We start from the raw sequence: 18,852 nt of genomic DNA, 5'->3' as shown, positions 1-18,852 counted from the left end.
AGGGACTTTCCAAACACTGATTGAACACTAACCCCCGGTCCATGTTTACTGCTGCAAACACGGAACAGCCCACTAACTCACAGCCACTCACTGTGAGGGAAGGAAGGGCAACTTATTCCCTTCTTTGTTTCCAAAGGGACTCCAGAACCAAACATGTGAGCACAGAGCATTAACACTAACGCATTACCTCATACGCCTGAGCAGCGTGTACGAGGGGTCTTTTATACGTGTCAAAACCTTTGTGATATACCAGAGGTTCGCACATTTTTTCCCTTGCCTCACACAGCAGAGTGTAATCAGAATTCCCGCAACCCGTGCTTATCTGTCCGAGACGTCTGCTTTATCGCGGAGGGAGGAATGCCCAGTGCCGTCTGTAGAAGCAACAAGATGGTCCAACACCCCCAGGACTCCTTTCTGCCGCTAATGTGCTGCAGCGTCTCAGCTATACACAGTTCGAAAAAATAACACTCCTCCACCTACACATTCTACATGACAGAATTGTAACCTGAGGAACCGTTGTCTGGACGGGGATCGGGTTGACCTCTGCGCCATGTTTCACAAAATGGCCCCGGATACATTATACCTTGTCTCCACAGATAAATTCGGCATATTGTTGATCATTTTATTGTTGAGTGGGATCTACACCAAATCAGTTAGCCGCCACGTTTCCCGTAGTGGAGCAGGAACAAAATATTATAATACTAAATGGTAAATATAGCCCTGGAAACAGAGTATAAGGGTTTTTTTCTTTCCTTTTGATGTACAGATATTAACTGATTGCAAAATGATTGTGACATTCTAGAAAGATTTGCATAAATACAATCCCAACGTTGATTAGTCATCATATATTCCATACAGTAAATGCTCAAAGCATCCTCTAATCCACACTGGATCCTGAGGCCACTGAATCTCCACTAAAGGGCTGTGACTACAGAGTGTTAAAAAGCTCCAACACTCTTTGTAGTTCTGGTGGGCTGTTTCCCTGGTGACTGAGGAAAAGCCCCACCAGTATTAAACGAAAAATGAAGTGACGTTCTAAACCACATATGCTCTGAATTTCCTTATGACCACAATGAATACTGAACACTTAGCCAATTTGGTGAAAATACCAGTTGCTGTTTCGACCCTTCCGAGGTGCATCCAGTCAATCTGCTGCTAGTTCCAGCTCTACACGTCTAAAGAGAAGCTGTTTCAAATTAAAAGACTTTGTTGAATACGATCAATCTGCTTCAAATGCCGATAATTTGTTATTTACAAAACACATTATATTGTGTTGATATTCCTGACGTTTCCGTCTTTGCTTAGTTAAGCGATGAAAAAGTTTATCAAATTTCTGTACATTTGAATTACGTAAACCTGCATTTGACAATACAATCAAGTTCGACCCCTGCTACTGGATAGAATGATGGAGGATAAGGTTGCTAGATAGAACTAAATAGATTGTGAGGTTTTCTTCCTAGTTCCTGGACCACTACTGATGAAAACAGCTTCGACGGTCCATTCTGCCATGTACTTAAGAGACAGAGAAAGAGTCGATAGAAATGAGGAAACGTTCGTCAAGTCATGTACATAAACATATACTGTTTACAGAACAGGCGCTTGCTCTCTTGAAGTGAAATTGAACGTTTAAATCTCCAGGGCCTGACAACGTGTTTCCTCTGAGCATTTGCGACGCCAGTGAGACGCTCAATTTAGATTCATTCTCTAACAGCGCAGAAACAGGTCTTTCAACCCATTCGTGCTATTCCCTACAATATCCAATCCACTTTCACCCCCGTGTAATTTCCCCTGGAATCTTTCAAACAGTAAAGCCTCGCTTTATTCACACTCCTTGTCTCTTACATATCAACTACTGCGTAATCCATGCTAGAATTTCTCCTGTCATAACCCGGGTTTGTAGCTTGTAGCTCTTACCCTACTAGGTGGTGCAGCATTCAATTAAACGTCTTGTCGTTCTAGCTAACAACACCGATTCCTGGAAAACTCAGTGAGATAGAATGTGCAAGATAACACTTCACAATGAGTCAAATGTTACAGGTAACTTTACTGATATACTGTACATCATTGAGGTGGGTACACACGGGCTGGAGAGAGGTTGCACAAGATGTGAGTGAATGAGGAGATGGAGCCATGTGAGTGAGGGATCAAGGACAGTCACTGGTGGTTATTCAGCGATACACGGGCACTGAATAAAACGTTAGAAAAAGATACTAAAATGACAAGCCTAGATCAAACAACAATAACTTTGGCTTAGGCACATTGCCCCTCCCCAGACCTTATCAAAACGCCATATAAAGTGTCCCATCGCGGCACATAACGCCTTCATAAGGCTACCATCTACCCTTGACTGCAAGGAACTGCAGGAAACTGTGGGCACCGCTGAGGACATAACGGGAACCAGACTCCCCTCCCTGGACTGTGACTGCACTTCCCATTGCATCCGTAAAGCAGGCAGTATCAAAGATCCTCATAACCCTCGCTATTCTCTCTTCTCAGCCGGATGGAAGATGTTAAAATAACATTGAAAACACATAGCACCAGACTCCAGGAAACCATTCAGGCTGCTGTTGTAAGCACATTGAATGTTCCCCGGTGATAAGTTGGACTCTTGATCCCACAGTCTAACTCGATGTACACTGTACACTTCTGACAAGCCCAGATAACTGGAAAAAGCTTATTTCTTGCATTTAATGGGGTTATAAAACAGAAAACACTGACTGCGCTTCGGCAAGTCGGAACAGTGGCATGGATTCAACAAAAATAAATACAACGATGGCCACCCAGAACGAGAGGCCGTGAGAGATCTGGATCTCACTGCGTTGTCTGAGCGGGGGAAAGATGGATCTACTCAGACAGACGGAGCAGTGTCCCGAAAGTGCGATTACTCGGGTTAACCTTCTCTGTCTGCAAGAACACAACAGGTGGAAGGGCCGCTTCCCGCGCCCTGGAATGATGTAAAATCATTGTAGACACTGGCTATCGATCCAGGTGAAGTTTGGACCCGATACGGGACCGGGTGAGGAAGGTAATGTTCCCGGGATAAACCTCAGTGGATGAGTGCGGTCTCGGTATCACCACCCCATCTCGCTCCCAGGACCAGGGCAAGAGGGGCTGAGCGGCGGCTCATCTCAGTCGGTATGTTGTGAAGGTCCCACAAGTCAGACCGACCCCGGCAGGTTCTGTCCAGCAAGCGCAGAGAGGCCGCCAGATCGGGGAAGTTAACTGGGTGCATTACCTTGCATCAGACGTCCACACTGGGGACCAGCCTCAGTACTCACCGATGAGAACTTGTTTTCACGCCCGGACAGTGAACCCTCCCCCGGATTCCCGACTCTGGGGGTGATGGTCGTCTCCTAATCCGGATCCTACAAACGACCCGCCGCCGCCGCCGACCCGCTTCAACACAGAACTGAAGGGAAGTCTGGACTGTAATCTATATCATCAGAGCTGGGGGCGGAGCCTCGGAAACAAGGCAGATCTGCGGTAAAATGGGAGCGGGGAAAGGACTCTCGTGACTTAAACATACATGTACGTCCGTGAAATTTCGCAAGATTTTGCAATTTTCTCGGTCAGCTGAGATTCTAACAACAAAACTTTCTTAAGAATACAGCATGCGAATACATCACAGATCTTGTAGGTAAGTTTAGATATACTGTTACGTATTCAGGCAACAATAAATGTATGAGTTCGGCAAGGGTTTTTATAACAAACAACACGTTTATTAAACACAGAAAACAAACCCCCCAAAAGTAAACAAACACCAACGTAACCGGAAATCAACTGCTGTGCGGCAGCTCAAACGGTTCTTAAAGCGATATTGCAAAAACAGTTCTTTAAAGTGGTATTGCCAAAAGTTCGAAATGCTCACAGTCCATTTAAAAGGAGAGACTTTATAAGACGATTTAAATTCTCTTTCACGTCGCTTTGCTTCGATCCCCGGCGTCGAACCTTTCCCACGAAGAGTTTACGAAACGGAACGGCTTAAAGGCACTGAACTTTCCTTCCACACTATCCTCAATCCTTTCTGTTATTCCCAGGGATTAACACGAGAATAGTCAACGAAATCCTTCCCAATAAGGATCAAACAAAGGCCGAACCCGTTTCACCGTAGAAATCGATTCTCCTCGATCTTTAACTCCCGAACTCCGATCTTCACTCTCCACTGATTCTCAACCTAGCAGAATTGTAAAGAACCTGCTGGCAATGACCTTTTAAACTTTAGGCATTAGATAAAACTTCATCTTTCAACTAAACTGCGTTATCACAGTAAATCACGCAGTAGCATGAAGTCAACTTGGCAAATCCAGCCACGAACTGCCCGTCCTCACAGGGTGGGGTCTTCCTTTTATAACCTGAAAAAAAACCTGTCACTTGATCTCTGCTGGCGGGAAAATGACGTCAATCCACCATCACAAGACCATTACCTCAAGTCCAGTATAGCTTCAACCCCAGTCACGTGACAAAGGTACCACTGTCATGTACCACAAGTACGTAACAATACAAACATGACAGATTGTACCGCAGTCGACTGAGCACACATCCTTCAGGTGTGCCTGTGTTAACTCTCAGCGAGCAAGAAGTAGTTTTTACTGATCTGTATTGACTGTGAACTCCCGCCGAGGGAACTGCGGATCCGTTTGCAGAGAGAGGAGCGGAGCCCGTCTGAATCTTGTTGATTCGTACTGAGCGGATGATGGTGTGAAACGCCGAGTTCCATCGGGAACAGCAGCCTGAGGTGTTGTTGCTGTTTGTGTGGGGTTGTTTCGGAGTGGAGAGCCGGTGGGAGTGTATCACTGAGACTGGAATCCCCGTCAAGCAATGATTAAATCCGACCAGTGTCTATTTTTAGAATCATCGGTCCGTCCGTGATTTTGAAACTCCTGCAACCCTTCGATATTTCCAACAACTACTCTGTTTGTTCCTGTCTCCTCTACTCAGTTAAATTGTCGGCATGTTTTGTTTCTCTGTTCCTGCTAGTTCTGTTCTCCTCAAATCTGTCTGTCCTTAACCATTCATGATCCCACGTAACAAACCTGCAGAAAACAAGGGAGCGGATTGCGTGCAACGGGAGGGGGGGGGAGATGCGCAAGTCCGCACAGAAAATGCACAGACACCTTTATGACCCCTGGGACACGAGGAGCCTGTGGCGAGGACACACACCAGAACGGATTGCAAGTGGCCTCCATTCCTCACAGGCTGAATGCTTCCTGTGCACAATTTAACCAATTCAATGTCGTGCCGCTGAGGTGAGGCCTCCTCCCTTCCAGAGGAACAGACACTCAGTCTGGCCGGAGCCGAGGTGAGGAGGACGCTACCCAGGGGAAACCCACGCAAACCCGCAGAGCCGGACAATTTACCCGGGCAGGGGCAAAGGGACCATACTTCCCGGGTAACAGAAGTCACCCCTCCACCCCACCACTCCCCAGGGACGGATTAACCTAGTAGCAGAAGTAGCAGATGCGACCCGCCCTCACTAAATGCTTGCAAGCTGCAGCCTGGTGAAATCGGCATCTCACCGTATTCTCACCACTGTCAGAGTGAGTTTTGGGTCGACGATTCATTTACACTTAAGTAAATGACTTCAGCCATCTGTTTTTGACAAAGTACTGTGGATTGAGTTCCTGCATTTCCGACAAACTGTGAACGCAGTTTCATTCTGATATTAAAGTCGTGCACTTTGTTTTGGGGAACTTCCTTTGATTCTGAGAGCAAACTGAGACTGACAGTGCCAGCTCCCGGTAGCAACCCGTTCTCAAACACACTCTCAGCCAATCAGCGAGTACTGCTGGGAGAATCATGCTCTCATTGGCTGAGTGGTGTCAGTGGGCGGGACGATGTGCGTTCGAAGCGGTCTGCGGAGAGGCCGGAGATTGGGAGCTGCACTTCGGTTGAAGGCTGCAATACCGGACGGGGTCTAGTTGCGCATCTATTTGTCACTCATGGTTACCAACTGCGGTGGAGAATGCTCATTTTCAAAACAGAAAAGCATTAAAAATGAACTAAGGAGCACCATGGGTCAAAACAGATTGAACAATCTCACACCAATGAGTATTGAACATGAACTTCTGCGTGAAATAGACATTTCCAGTAAGATCGACAAACTTGCTCATGCCAAATCTAGAAAATCTAACTTTTAAATTGTAGTTTTGTTACTTTTGACATTTGAAATTGATACCTGCATGTAAGTAATACTATTACTGAATTGCGGGACATTTGTCGTATTATCTGGCTGTATAGCAAATGAAAAAAATTCAATTACTTTACTGTGCAAGTAAATAATTTATGTTTTAATACGTATGTGCATGTTTTTAAATTTAGGGCACCTTTGTAGCATATGCTACAGGACCCGCACTAGCTTAATCCCGCCCCGCCGCTGCTCCTCTGGGTTGTAGAAACATAAAAGCATAGAAAACCTAAATAAAATGCAGGCCCTTCGGCCCACAGTGCTGTGCCGAACATGACACTACATTAGAATTACCTCGGTTTTACCCACAGCCATCTACATTTCTAAGCTCCGTGTCGCCATCCCGGAGTTAAAAGATTCCACCACCGCGGTCGGCAGCCCATTCCACTCACTCACCGCTCTCTGTGTAAAAAAAAACACATACCGCTGACATCTCCTCTGTACCTACTTCCAAACACCTAAAAATAGGCTCTCTTGTGCTAGCCATTTTAGCCCTGGGAGAAAAAGCCTTTGACTATCCACACGAACAATAGCCATATAACAATTACAGCACGGAAACAGGCCATCTCGGCCTCCTAGTCCGTGCCAAACGCTTACTCTCACCTAGTCCCACCAACAGGCACTTAGCCCATAACCCTCTATTCCTCTCCTGTCCATATACCTATCCAATTTTAAATGACAATATGCAACCTGCCTTTACCACTTCTACTGGAAGCTATCGTTCCACACAGCTACCACTCTCTGAGTAAAGAAGTTCCCCCTCGTGTTACTCCTAAACTTTTGCCCCCGAATTCTCAACTCGTCCTCTTGTTTGAATCTCCTCTACACTCAATGGAAAAAGCCTATCCACGTCAAATCTGTCTAACCCCTCATAATTTTAAATACCTCTATCAAGTTCCCCCTCAATCTTCTACGCTCCAAAGAATAAAGACCTAACATGTTCAGCCTTTCCCTGTAACTTAGGTGCTGAAACCCAGGTAACATTCTGGTAAATCTTCTCTGTACTCTCTTTATTTTGTTGACATATTTTCTATAATTCGGTGACCAGAACTGTAAACAGTTCTCCAAATTAAGCCTGACCAGTGCCTTGTACAATTTTAACATTACATCCCAACTCCTATACTCAATGCTGTGATTTCTAAAGGCCAGAATACCAAAAGCTTTCTTCATCAACCTATCCACATGAGATTCTACCTTCAGGGAACTGCACCATTATTCCTAGGTCATTCTTCTACAGCATTCCTCAATAACTGTCAATATCTTGTACGCCTCTATCCGTTCGCCTCTCATCCTCGGTTATCCGGACTCTGTACTCAGTCCGCCGCTATCCAACCTGCTGTCTGATGTCAACACTGCCAGATTCAGCTCAATCAACATCATCAGGTTCTGTGATGATATTGCAGTGGTCGGTATCATCAGCAACAATGGTGAATCAGCACACGGAGAGGAGGTTGAGAGGTTTGTCAAATGGTGCGAGAACAACTGCACGAGTGTCAGCGTGGAGACGAGAAAGCGAAGCGATGTTGGGGGACCAAGAAGGCAGAGATCGACCACTTTCCATTGATCATCAATGGTTCTGCTCTGGAGAGGGTGGAGAGGATGATGTTCTTTGGTGTGCACATAACAAACGATCTAACCTGGACCCACAACACCTCCACACAAGTCAAGAGGCCACAGCAGCGTATACTGGAGCACCATGGAGAGCGTCATGTCCGGCGCCATCTTTGTATGGTACGGAAGCTGCAAGGCATCGAACCACAAGACAATACAGGGGAGAGTAAAAACATCCGAGAGGTTGATCGGTGTCTCACTCGGCCCTGTTTGTGACACTTTCCGAGAGCGTTGCAGACGAAGGGGCCAAAGCATTGTTGACAATCCCTACCAGCCAACCCATGATCTCTTTGACACACGGCGGTCAGGATGAAGGTGCATGCATATTAGCACTAGGAATGCCGGGTAATAACTTCTTCCCTCGGGTTGAGAGACTAATGAATATCCCACCACCACTGAGGTCTCGTCACTTGACAGCGAGCTGGTTACTAAATGTTTACTGTTTCCCAGTGCTGGGCTTTACTGCACGCACTTTGTATTCCATTAACCGGATTATAGTACAATATATTGGTTTTTCTGTTGTGTGTGATATAGGATTTTTGGTTGCACCAGGGTCCTGAGGAAGGTTCTATCGCTTGCGTGGAGAAATTTGGTCAGCTGGGCTGGGTGAATTCGTTTGCGGGAGTATAGCTTCCGTGTTTGTGTTGCGTAATGTCTGGATCAGTATAAAACCCTGATGGCGCCCTCTAACGTCGACAAAATACTACGTCGTACTGCCCACTGGCCTTCAGCGGTACACCACGAGGCCACGTGACTATAGTGTTTTTTTTTCCCTCAGCTTGTTCAGAACAATACCAAATAATTAAATGTTTACAAACCACACCCGTTAGAATCAACCATAAGGATTGTAAGCGAGGGCGTTTCTCTCCGGAGGGACTGCTCTCCATGTCACGTAAATAAAGAGTCTCCTAACGAGAACCCAGGTCCCAGTCTTGTGTGGAAAGGAAAATCCCTGACAATCTGGCGGCGAGGATTGGATCCCTGTGTACGGGATCCAGCTGAACCCCGACAGAGTAATTGGCCCCTCGGACAGGAATCTCATCCCTGCCTGTAAGACTTCCCTGAGAGACGGGAATCAAGATCAGGACCAGGGCGAGGCGGGAGTAAGGCCGCCCCTGACCGGCCGGTGCCCAGTTCCTGAGCTCTGGTAAGAACAAGAATGAAACTGGGAGAGGAGATCAGACCTAATTGACGATATATTTCTGTTAAATTTAAGGGGAACCTGGTATCTGTATATCTTAATCAGCTGATTACGAAGCACAGTTAGCATAGGAAATAGAACGTAGAATACTAATAACTGGAATAAACGATGATAGAAATACATGTTAAAATGGGAAACGAGGCCAGTAAGTCTTGGTCAAGCGAACTAGAAAAGAACAAAGGACGCCCCGGTGAACGGCACCCTGCTGATCCGAACACGGAGACCCCAGTGAATAAGGACACGGAGGGGAAGATTGCAAAATATAAGAACACAGAACAATTATTGTGGGACACGTTAACTCCATCGGGTTCGTCCGCCTATAAGGTTTGGTTGAAAACAGGGGACAACAGGTACCCAGCTACCTTTTCTAGTGATTTACGTGTTGGATCAGGTAGATTGGCCCAATGGAGTCTCTTTCGGTTTGGTAAAATTCGGATATCGGAAGGAAGAATCTGAGAATGGGCGTGGGGATCCTAATTGGGAACTGACTTACATGGTTTTCTGAATGGGAAGAGGTGGAAAGCGGCACCGGCGCCCAAAGGTAAAGACCAAGAAATGGGAGAATAATAGTCCAATGGCAGATTCTAACGTCAGTCCGAAGCCCCATTGGGAGGTCTGTAAACTCAGCTGGCGCCTCCGCCGCCCTATGACTCCCCATAAATAGTATCGAGATTATAGAAATGGCAGCGGGATTGCCACAATAAAGACCCCAGAACGGATAGCTAGCCCAGGGTGTGACGGAACCAGATGTTCGCTGGCCTGGTATGGAACCCTGCCCCCTTGCCCTATTCTTCCGGAGCCTACGGGCGGGAACGGACGCTCTGTTCACAGAAGGTCGAGTTTCCACCAGGCAGGGGAGAGGGACCTCTCAAATCCCATGGATAATAGTGGATGATACCCCTAATTTAAAACCCTGGACCACGGCTGACGTTCGCAGTCCGATCAGCGACGCCCCGGATCCACTAAAAACCTGTAGCTTTTCATAATTAGCTCACTCGGAACTGTCAAATGTTTAACCCGCTGCCTGGAGATTTACGGGCGCTCCTCCGTATCATATACGGAACTTCCTGGACTGGGAGGAGACCAACTTCTCGCTGCCAAGACTACTCCCGAGAGAGACTGGCCAGCGTCAGTCGGAGAGGAAGCCCGACGGGCTATGGAAAGGAGGGTACGCGAACTTAAAGCCCCTATCCTTGCCACAGGGATTAACACAAAAATATCAACATCACACAATAAAAAAAAACAAATTCAAGAGAACTAAAGCAGAAAATGTCAACAGAAACCAGGAACTATCCAAAACATTCCAGGAACCTGCAAAATTTTTATTCAATCTGATTACTCACGCAGGCGCCATCTAGTGGCGCGCATCGTTCACCAAAATCTCTCTTTAAAATAAAATTCACGAAAGATACCAGACTTTATTCTAAATACATTTCTGAACAATTTTAGGGTCAGAGTCCTACAATTATTTTACGACCAATGCATTAATAGAGATAGTGCGATACATCATACACGTCCGGATATAATCGTAAGTCCCTTGGAAGATGATAAGATGATATTGATATTGTTGATAAGGAAATGACATTGAACGACTATTTTGTGCCGGTCTGCAAGGTGCAGGACACGTCTAATATGCCAATCTGGGATGTTATGAACGAAATCGGAGGTGAGGACCTCGATAAAATCATTGTCACTAAAGAGAGAGTGATGTGAAAACGAGGGCCTGAAGGTAGCTAAGTCCCTTGGTCCTGAAGCGATGCATCCCAGGGTGTTGTAGGAATTGTCGGAGGTTATAGTAGACGCGTTGGTAATCATTTATCAAAACTCTCTAAACTCTGGGCAGGTCCCGGCGGATTGGAGGACAACAAATGTCACGCCACTTCTTAAAAAAGGCTGTAGGTAAAAGACGGGCAATTATAGGCCAGTCAGCTTAACCTCTGTAGTGAGGTTAATGCTTGAAACTGTCATTAATTTAGAAATAGCGAAACATTTAGAAAGGAGTGGTTCGATTAGACAGACGCAGCATGGATTCAGAAAGGACAGTTCCTGTTTGACAAATTTACTGGAGTTCTTTGAGGACATAATGAGTGCAGTGGATAGAGGGGAAGTCTTGGATGTCGTATACTTGGATTTCCAGAAGCCGTTCGATAAGGTGTCCCACAAGAGACTTATAAATGAGATTCGGATGCGTAGAGTCGGAGGAAGTATATTGTCATGGATAGCGGATTGGCTAACCAACAGAAGGCAGAGAGTTGGTATAAATCGGTGTTTCTCCGGTTGGGACTCTGTGGTGAGTGGGGTGCCGCGGTGGTCGGAGCTGGGACCGCAGCTGTTTACCATTTACATTGATGACTTGGAAGAGGGGACTGAACGTAGCGTAGCAAAATTTGCTGATGAGACTAAACTGAGTGGAAAAGCAAGTTGTACAGAGGATGTGGAGAGTCTACAGATGGATATAGACATGTCAAGTGAGTGGGCCAAGATCTGGCAGATGGAATACAAAGTGCTAAATGCGAGATAATCCACTTTGGAAGAAATAATAGAAGAACAGATATTTATTTAATGGTGAAAGTTTGCAGCATGCTGTTGTGTAAAGGGACTTGGGAGTGCCTGTCCATGAATCGCAAAATGTGGGCTTGCAGGTACAACATGTAATTAAGAAGGCAAATGGAACATTGGCCTCTATCGCTAGAGGGATTGAATTCAAGAGCAGGGGGGTGCTGCTGTAAATATACAGGGTACTGGCGAGACTGCTCCTGGAGTAATGTGTGCAGTTCTGGTCTCCATACTTGAGGAAGGATATACTGGCTTTAGAGGCGGTGCAGAGGAGGTACACAGGGTTGAAACCAGGGATGAAGAGATTAACCTATGAGGAGAAATTGAGTTGCTTGGGACTATACTCACTGAAGTTCAGATAACGAGAGGGGAATTATAGAAACATGCAAAATTTTGAAAAGGATAGATAAGATAGAAGCAAAGAGTTTACATTGGTACATGAGACTAGATCTAGGGGACATTGTCTCAACATTCAGGGGAGAAGATTTAAGACAGAGATGAGGCGAAACTGTTTTCCCCAGAATATGGTGAATCTGTGGAATTCTTTGCCCAGGGAAGCATGTTTCTTCACTAAATATATTTATGAAACAGTTAGATAGATTTTGACATTGTAGGGGAATTAAGGCAGGTGATGGAGCTGAGTTTACACGCAGATCAGCTATGAACTTATTGAATGGCGGTACAGGCTCGATGGTCCGGATGGCCAAAGCCTGCTCCTATTTCTTATGTTCTGACAACACAGTCGCATATCTTCTCTGAACTCTTTTAACTTTAACCGAGCCTTTTCAAACGTTGTGGCTAAAACCATACTTTGTACTGTAAACACAGTATCAGCAACGACTTATACAGCGGCCCCACAGTAGTTAACACAAGTCTTTACAGTTCTTACGACCCGGTTTCAATTCCGGCCGCTGCCTGTAAGAGTTTGCAGGTTCTCACAGTGATCGCATATCGCATCCGGGCCCTCCAGTTGCACCACCGCTCCCGCCGTCCCCCCAACCACACATGCACACAGGTTTAAGATGGACAGGTGGGCAGTTTAATTGGTCATTATAAATTGTCCTGTAATAAGACTCGGATTAAATCGGGGGACTTAATGGGCCAGCGCGACTCGCTGTATCTCAATTAAAATAAAATAATGTCCCAACTCCTGCACTCAGTACCCTAACTGTTGAAGGATGGCTTGGGAAAGACCTCTTCACCAGCCGGTGTCACCGCATTGAGCGAATTGGGCACTTAACCTTCTCGGCCCCTCTGTTCTCTTGCAATCTCAGACCATTAACTGCTTGTTGCAACATTCAGAATGAAACTGAAGAGCACTAGGAAAACCAATGTACCAGAAGTTTGATGTTACCCGCATCCTTCAGGAATATGCCGAATAAACATGGTGAAGAGAAATCCAGAAGAACTATGGATAAAAGTAAGGTGCATTATACAAGAGGTGCCAACAAAAAGTATTGCAAACAGGAAGAAGACCAGGAAAACAAAATGACTTTCCGTGGAGGTTGAGCAGCGAAGAGAAGTGAAGGCCAATGAAGGTTGCAATAAATACATCCAACTGAACACAAGGTTCGAGACGATAGGAAGGAGAGAAAAAGAAACTTACTTAAAGGAACGATGCAAATAAGCTGAAGAAGCCAACAATTTTTTTTAAATAGATCTATTCAAGAATATTAGACAAATCGAAGGACCATTTAATGCAAAAATGAGTATCGTAAAAGACAAGAAAGAGAAGGACCTTACGGAAGCAGAAGACATCAAAAAGTGATAACTGACCATTTAGAAATAAATGATACGTTTAGAGAATTTTCCTCTAAAATTTTTAGCTCTGATTCTCCGAAAGATAATACTGTAATGAATAATTTCTTAGATCAATTAAATATCCCTACATTTTCTGATGATAACCGAGAACACCTATTCAACTATCCACCTATTTCTAAATAGGAAATTGCCGAGGCAGTATGTTCATTGCACTCTGAGAAGGCTCCGGGTCCTGACTGTTTTTCTGGAGAATTTTATAAGGCTGTTTGCACATTGCTTACATCTCATTTATAGTTAGTCCTCTCGGACTCCTTTAAATTGGGTAGTTTACCACAATCTTTTTATGAAGATTCTATTTCGCTTATTCTTAAAAAGAATAAGAACCCAACCAAATGTGCGTCATAGAGACCTATCTCCGTACTTAATGTTGACACAAATATCCTATTCAAAGTTCTGGCTCGTACGATTGAAAATATTTTACCATCTGTTATATTTGACGATAAGAATGGATTTATTAAAAATCTATATTTCCATTTTAATATTCGTCGTTTATGAATGTTATTTATTCACCTTCTAAAGACACATTGGAATGTGTGATATCCTTAGACGCTGAGAAAGCCTTCGATCGGGTTGAATGGAATTATTCATTTAAAACCTTAGGAAAATTTAATTTTGGGTCCGATTTTATTCAAAGGATTAAATTATTTATCTCCCTCTGCTTGGGTCCTTACTAACTCTCAGAATTCCAAACCATTTAAACTTCAACATGGAACTAGACAAGGTTGTTCCTTGAGCCCTTTGAATCTTGATCTGGCTTTAAAACTCTCAGCTATTGCTTTCAGAGAATCCAATGATATCACTGGCATTTTAAGGAGAGGTATCACTCACGATGTTTCTCTTTATGCTGAAGACCTTTTCCTTTATATTTCTAATGTTGAGACTTCATTACCTTCCATACTTTTCTGCTCTTTTAGTCAGTTTTCAGGATATAAACTAAATTTTCGTAAGACTGAGCTTTTCCCTTTGAATAATTTGGTAGAAATTGATACTAACAGTCCCTTTAGTATTGCAAGAAATCAATTCACTTATTTCGGCGTAGCATTTACTAAGAATCTTACTTAGAGGGGTTTTTTTTTACCTTGCTGAATTATGTAAAAAGGGTACTCTCAAAATGGTTGCCCCTTTCAGTATCGTTGATTGGCCGAATTAATTCTACTAAATTGAATAACTTGTCTAAATGTTCATGCTTTTGAAGCCTTAGCTGTTTTTATTCCTAAATCTTTATTTTTTTTATCCTCTTGATATTATCATATCTTCATGTATATGGAGAAGTAAATATTTTCGACTAAATAAAGTTCATTTTCTAAAAATTAAAAAAGAATGGAGGTTTAGCTTTACCAAATATTACGTTTAATTACTGGGCAATCAATATGCAGAATCTTACGTTTTGGTTATATTATATTAACCGAGAGAACAGGCTGGTTTGGGTTTATTTAGAAGCTGACTCTGTTAATACATTTTCTATCATCTCTCTTCTCGGATTCTCAATTCCATTATTTTTAAGTAAACTAACTGATAGTTTTGTAGTTAAACATACTTTGAGGTGTTGGATACAATATTTTGGTTTGTTGAGATTTTCTCTTTCAAGTCCCATTTTTATAACTATTTTTAAATCTTCTATGACTGTTGTAATGTTGAAAGTTTGCGATAGACTGGGTATTAAATGCTTCCAGGATTTATTTGTTGGAGCATGTCTCTTTTCGTTTGAGCAGTTGTCAGCTAAATATAACTTACCAAAAACCCACATTTTTCAACATTTACAGATTAGTGACTTTCTGCGATCTCAATTACATACATTTCCTGAAAGTCCTGATACGAATTTATTACGTGTAATGTTTAATTTGAAACCTTTTCATAATGGATCAATATCTAATATTTATGGTTTGTTGTTGGGAACGAAAGACTTTGCTATAGACAAAATTAAACATCTCAGGGAACAAGATTTACAGATTATAATTTCTGAGGAAACTTGAAATGAAATTTTAAAATTGGTTAATACCTCATCGTTTTGTGCCCGTCACTCCCTCTTACAATTTAATGTGGTCCATAGAGCCCACATGACAAAAGATAAGCTGCCTCGTTTCAATTCGTATATATCTACCCATTGTGACAGAATTGTGTCACAATGGAGAGGCTTCATTAATTCATCTGTTCTGGACACGCCCGAGTCTTGTAAAATACTGGAAGAAAGTATTTCAAACCTTTTCTGTACTTTTTAAAGTAAATTATAAACCAAACCATTTGAAAAGATATTATCTTGGAGACACCCGATTTGCACATTTTGGCTTTTATTTCTCTTATAGCGAGGAGGGCGTTGTTACTAAGTTGGATAGATGTTGCTCTGCCTACTCATGCTCAATGTCATGTTTAAATTTACAGAAGATTTGGTGTTCAATTTCTGAATCAAGACAAGACTTTCTCACATTGTGGGGAACTTTTTAAAATTATTATCAAAATCTTTGATTTGTTATCGAGTACAGATGTTGGCTAATAATATGTTTTACTATATGATAAGGATTTTTTTTTCCTTTTTCCTTTCTTTACCAAACAGCTATTTTGGTAGTGGGTTTAGATATTTTTTGATTATAAAATTATATCTTTTCAATATTAACATTCAATTTAATTTACTTGAGTATGGGGTAATGAGACTGTAAGCGTGATTCTAATATATTGTAATTGACATATGATATATATCCTCCTGTACTCTGTATTCTCTTTTGTAAGAAATCAATAAAAATATTTTAAAAAATAGAGATGGCAGGAAAACACCAAATTGTACAGGAGATATCCCAACAGCGAAGACACCTGCAATGACTCCCTCATCGCCTCGAGCCAGACATTCTGGAAGTGTAGTCAAATGGGCGATGGAAAACATTGTCAATAATAAGGCTGCAGGATGTGACAGGAGTCCAGTTGAATTGTTTAAAATTTTAAAGGGTGATGGTATAAGAGTGTTGCATGAAATTTGACCTTAGATCTGGCAAACCTAATAATGCCCTTTAGACTGGGGGGTGGGGGGGGAGTTTTTTATCCCAATTCCCAAGAACGGAAATATAAAGGAATGTTCAAATTACCGAATAATTTCACTAATTTCACTAATTTCACATGATAGCAAGATAATGCTAAAGATAATGCAAGCAGGCCTCCAGCAATATATGGAACGAGAACTGCCGGATGTGCAAGCTGGTTTTAGAACAGGCAGAGGCACCAGAGACCAAATTGCAAACATACGCTGTATAATAGAGAAATCGAGAGAATTCCAGGAAGGTACTTATCTATGTTTTAATTACTACTCTAAAACCTTTGACATTGTGGACCATAATAAACTGTGGCAAGTCCTTAATGATATAGGGATAACTAAACATCTGATCTTATGAGAAACTTGTATGAAGATCAAGAAGCAACAGTTAGAACTGACCACGGAACAACAATCTGGTTCAAGAGTGGGAAAAGAGAGCGATAACGCTGCATACTGTCACCCTGTGTATTTAATCTATATGCTGAACACATCACGAGGAGCAGTGTCCCGAGGGTGCGATTACTCTGTTTAACCCTCCGTCTGCAAGGACACAATGTACCGAACGTCCGCTTCCAGTGTGCTGGAAATATGTAAAACAATTATCGACCCCAGACATCGATCCAGGTGAAGACTAGATCTACTACCGGGCTGAGTGATGGAGGTAAAGTTCCCCAGGTACAACTTAACGGATGGGCTTAGTCCTGACATCGCTCCTGGGACCAGAACACCAGGGGCTGAGCGGCAGTTCATGTCAGACGGTTTTGTGTGAAGGTCCCATAACCAGAACGACCACAACAGGTTGTATCCAGGAAGTGGGACGAGGCCGCCAGTTCGAGGAAATTTATGGGACTCACTTCCTAACATCAGGTTCCCCCCTGCCCCAGTAGTCACCGATGGGAAATTGTCAGTCGCGTTCACCCCGAGTGACCAGCCTCAATACTGACCGATGAGAACTTGATCAATTTGTCCCGCAGACAGTGATCGGTTCACTGGCTCCCAGTCGACGATCCCCTTCAACAGAGAACGGAAAGAAAACCCCAGCCCATCCGGAGACTGTGAGAGTGGGGGCGGGGCCTCGGAAGTGAAAACCTCAGATGCTGCAGATCTGCATTTGAAATGAGAGCGAGAACCTGGATTATGTGACGGGTGGAGGGTCTCCCGTCTGAACTGGCGACTACGTTCCTAGCCCCTCACACACTGCCCGACCGACCTGCCGCATTTTACACGTTATTTCATATTTACACCAGTTACATTTTTAATTTTTCCCTCTGTATCTTCCCGTCCCCATTGCTCCACCTCCCGGTTCTCAGAGTTACGGGCTCGATTCCCATCCCGGTCCGACGTAAAATTCCCACCCGAACAGGAATTGTGCAGGTTTCATTGGAATCACACTATTTTCTATCCACATCCATCCGGAGCACTTAACCTTCTCGGCCCCTCTGTTCTCTTGCAATCTCAGACCATTAACTGCTTGTTGCAACATTCAGAATGAAACTGAAGAGCACTAGGAAAACCAATGTACCAGAAGTTTGATGTTACCCGCATCCTTCAGGAATATGCCGAATAAACATGGTGAAGAGAAATCCAGAAGAACTATGGATAAAAGTAAGGTGCATTATACAAGAGGTGCCAACAAAAAGTATTGCAAACAGGAAGAAGACCAGGAAAACAAAATGACTTTCCGTGGAGGTTGAGCAGCGAAGAGAAGTGAAGGCCAATGAAGGTTGCAATAAATACATCCAACTGAACACAAGGTTCGAGACGATAGGAAGGAGAGAAAAAGAAACTTACTTAAAGGAACGATGCAAATAAGCTGAAGAAGCCAACAATTTTTTTTAAATAGATCTATTCAAGAATATTAGACAAATCGAAGGACCATTTAATGCAAAAATGAGTATCGTAAAAGACAAGAAAGAGAAGGACCTTACGGAAGCAGAAGACATCAAAAAGTGATAACTGACCATTTAGAAATAAATGATACGTTTAGAGAATTTTCCTCTAAAATTTTTAGCTCTGATTCTCCGAAAGATAATACTGTAATGAATAATTTCTTAGATCAATTAAATATCCCTACATTTTCTGATGATAACCGAGAACACCTATTCAACTATCCACCTATTTCTAAATAGGAAATTGCCGAGGCAGTATGTTCATTGCACTCTGAGAAGGCTCCGGGTCCTGACTGTTTTTCTGGAGAATTTTATAAGGCTGTTTGCACATTGCTTACATCTCATTTATAGTTAGTCCTCTCGGACTCCTTTAAATTGGGTAGTTTACCACAATCTTTTTATGAAGATTCTATTTCGCTTATTCTTAAAAAGAATAAGAACCCAACCAAATGTGCGTCATAGAGACCTATCTCCGTACTTAATGTTGACACAAATATCCTATTCAAAGTTCTGGCTCGTACGATTGAAAATATTTTACCATCTGTTATATTTGACGATAAGAATGGATTTA

General features: G+C 43.2%; 1 protein-coding gene across 4 annotated transcripts in view; it reads right to left on the bottom strand.

Annotated features, from left to right (window-relative positions):
- The window catches only part of LOC132389677 (NACHT, LRR and PYD domains-containing protein 3-like), a 73,748-nt gene that overhangs the window by 42,890 nt on the left and 12,006 nt on the right, over positions 1-18,852 (bottom strand). Inside the window, exon 3 of one of the 4 annotated variants that reach the window (XM_059962227.1) lies at positions 6,479-6,586. The exons of 2 other annotated variants lie outside the window; for them this stretch is intronic. The gene's annotated coding sequence lies outside the window, so the exon portion shown is untranslated. Of the gene's footprint in view, positions 1-3,278; positions 3,479-6,478; positions 6,587-18,852 lie in introns of all 4 variants that reach the window. One more of the 4 variants, XM_059962228.1, reaches the window with a different exon arrangement.

The sequence above is a fragment of the Hypanus sabinus genome, unplaced genomic scaffold (assembly GCF_030144855.1).
Source record: "Hypanus sabinus isolate sHypSab1 unplaced genomic scaffold, sHypSab1.hap1 scaffold_623, whole genome shotgun sequence".
Classification (NCBI taxonomy): Eukaryota; Metazoa; Chordata; class Chondrichthyes; order Myliobatiformes; family Dasyatidae; genus Hypanus; species Hypanus sabinus.
This window is presented reverse-complemented; position numbering and strand designations above follow the sequence as displayed.